The 3,538-nt window shown below is 39.2% G+C and overlaps 1 pseudogene; it reads left to right on the top strand.

The window, feature by feature from the left end:
- Nucleotides 1–255: 255 nt before the first annotated feature.
- On the top strand, nt 256–2,824 carry LOC110912402 (annotated as a pseudogene).
- The last annotated feature ends 714 nt before the right edge of the window (nt 2,825–3,538 follow it).

Below are 3,538 nucleotides of genomic sequence, written 5' to 3'. Positions count from 1 at the left end.
ACAAAATTATAAATATAAAAAAAGAATACAGACTTTTCTACACTTTCTGTTATGCTCCAGTGCATTGCATGCTACAACTTTTACACGGCATATCACTATCTTTCGGTTATGCTCCAGTGCATGCTACAGCTATTAGTCAACAAGTTATATGTCATGGTAAACGTTTTCATATTAGGCAACATAAAGAAAGTTTGCTAATGTCACTTATATATATATATATAGGTACACTTGTTATAAGATACAAGCCAAGTTAAGCTAAGATATCAACCACTATGCTGAGCTTCAGTTTAGAACTCTTTTCTCTGCTTCTCTTCATCACAAGCACAACAGCCCAACCCCACAGAGCCAACGAATACTTCCTTAACTGCGGCTCATCCTCCACAATCACTTCGGGCCGGAAATGGGATGGGGATTACCAATCCGAATTTCTACCCTCACATCACCACCACTTCATTTTCATCCACTCCATACTACCTAGATCCTTCGGTTCCCCTAGTTCCTTTTTCCACAGCTCGGATCTTTAACACATCTTCGTTCACTTATACCTTTCCAGTCTCTACTGGGCCCAAATTCCTCCGCCTCTATTTCTATCCAGCCACCTACTCCAACCTCAACGTGAACCAATCTTTCTTCTCTGTATCATCTAATGGCTTCTCTCTTTTAACAAACTTCAGGGCTTTGCAGGCTGCCTCCTATCTAGCAAAGACCCGATCAGATGCTGGATTCAGCGGTCCACAAATTCCTCACTTTGTCAAAGAATTTCTAATCTATGTAAACGATAGCAAAACCCTATATGTTATGTTCAGTCCCTCGCCTAACTCCTATGCCTTCATCAATGGTATTGAAATTGTTTCAGTGCCTGAAAATCTGTATTTTAATGCCAAGACACCAAAATATGTTAATCAATATTCAGGACCGATTATTGATAACAGCACAGCCCTTGAAAATATATACAGGCTAAACATGGGTGGGGGGCAAGTATCCGATAACTACGATACTGCCATGTACCGCTCATGGTATCCAGATAATAACTACATATTTGGAGCAGCATCTGGGGTAACTTGGGTTTATGATGATCCCATCATGTATACCACGGATACACCGAATTATACCGCACGTGAGCTAGTTTATCAAACCCAGAGGAGTATGGGCAGCGTGGCTGACAAGTACAATCTTACTTGGATACTTACGGTTGATTCTGGGTTTTATTACATGCTCCGCCTCCATTTTTGAAACATTATACCACAATACACAAACAAATATTATGTGAATTTTTGTATTTTCATTAATAACCAAACAGCTGAGCAAGAAGTTGATCTATTTTATTGGACGCGAGGTAGTGGGTATCCTGTATTCAAGGATTACATTGTATTTGTCAATGATCCTGATATCGATGGCCGCCGAAGCAAGCATGATTTATGGCTTTCATTGCATCCTACTGGTAAATCTAAGTATCCTGATGCTTATTTGAATGGTTTGGAGGTCTTCAAGCTGAGCATGGACCGTGATCTTTCAAGCCCAAACCCGGAACTTAGGCCTGGGCACCCAATGCCAAGACCTGCCACAAAAGGGATCAAGAAGACTCCGCCATATGCCACAATAATTGGAGGTGTAGGTGGATGTTTAGTCTTGCTGTCTGCTTTACTTCTTATAGTATTACTGCGAAAAAGGCTAGCCAAACTCTACAGTACTACCTACAATCAGCCATCACGGAGTCAAATTTCTAGTGATGCAACATTGCCATCATATCGCTGCCAACGTTTTACAGTAAAAGAAATAAGAACGGCTACAGATGAATTTAATGACAATTGTATCATTGGTAGCGGAGGGTTCGGTAAGGTGTATAAAGGGTACATAGACAACAATACAACAGCTGTAGCCATAAAACGCCTCAACTCATTATCCAGCCAGGGTTTTCATGAATTCTGGACAGAAATAGCGTTCCTGTCGAAACTACGTCATGTCCATCTAGTTTCCATGATTGGATACTGTGAAGACAAAGGAGAGATGATACTTGTATATGATTACTTGGCACATGGGACACTACGAGAACATCTCTACAACACAAACGCACGTCATCTGTCATGGAAAAGACATCTTGATATTTGCATTGGCGCAGCCAAAGGGTTGCATTATCTCCACTCTTGTGGAAAGCGAGCAATAATTCATCGAGATGTCAAGTCCACAAATATCTTACTTGATGAGAATTGGGTTGCTAAGGTGTCTGATTTCGGTTTATCGAAACTAGGCTCCAAGGATCCAACAAAAACACATGTTAGCACGACGGTGAAGGGTAGTTTCGGGTATATTGATCCTGAATATTGCCGGACCAAACAACTGACTGAGAAGTCTGATGTGTACTCATTTGGAGTTGTTCTTTTCGAGGTGTTATGTGCAAGACCTGCTATCGTTCAATGGGTGAGAGATGAGCAAGTGAATTTGGCAGAATGGGGCAAGAGTTGCTACCGAAAAGGAACCTTACATGAAATTATTGATCCGAAACTATGTGGTGAGATTGCACCCGGGTGTTTAAGGAAGTTCGGTGAGGTAGCAAGTAGTTGCTTGCATGAGAAAGGGAGTGAACGGCCTGCAATGGAGGATGTAGTATGGGGACTAGAGTTTGCTTTCGAACTACAAGAAGCAGCTGAGAAAATGGATGGACATGACACAATGTCATAAAACCAAGAAGTTTCGTTTCTCATGTAAACAAAACCTACCAAAACGGCAAAAAAGGATTTGCTGCTGTAAAATGTATACCTCCATCCAGTGAACATATTACCTTCATCGTTAATGAGACTAGTACATAAATCTTTACCTGTGCTAATTGTTACCGTTAGATATAGTAATATTTGGTTTCTAATCACAGACGACAGGTCTACTAATAAGGTTCTGTTTCATACCAGACCATTCATACCTATCATTATAAGAGTAAAATAAAACTGTCTTACTATCATTTTGTTTAAGATAATTTAAGAAATGTCTTTTTTCACATATAACAATAAACTAGATCACATTATCTCTTACTACCGTTCATACTTATCATTATAACAGTAAAATAGATCACATTGTTGTTTCTTAGTTTATGCAATTATTAAACATGTCATGTCACACCCAAGTTGCACAATTTTGACTGTATTTACACAATTCTCAATTAGAACAAATACTATAACACACAATGGAAAGACTATACAGTACATTAAAAGCATCTCTTCCAAAACTTTGCTAAACATCTGAGAGTTAAACTACAACTAATGCTATAAACTTTTACTTCATAATAGTAGGTCAATGCCCTTCACGCCCTTTCGTATTTCCTTTTCCTTAGCTACTGGGCTTATATAATCTCCTGAAAGAAATGCTAAAATGTGGCTTATGCTTGTAAGATGGTTGATTTCCTTGCCTTTCTTGTTACAATACAAAGGAATATATAATACAATACATGAGAGCTCACTTAGGAGCCAAGTATGGGAACATATCACAATAGTATCAAATTTGTTGGTGCATGCATCTGTCGACTTCGTTGTGACAAATTGAGTTTTCA

Source organism: Helianthus annuus, chromosome 15, assembly GCF_002127325.2.
Source record: "Helianthus annuus cultivar XRQ/B chromosome 15, HanXRQr2.0-SUNRISE, whole genome shotgun sequence".
Taxonomy (NCBI): Eukaryota; Viridiplantae; Streptophyta; class Magnoliopsida; order Asterales; family Asteraceae; genus Helianthus; species Helianthus annuus.
The sequence above is the reverse complement of the archived record's forward strand: the minus strand, read 5'-3'. Positions and strand labels throughout refer to the sequence as shown.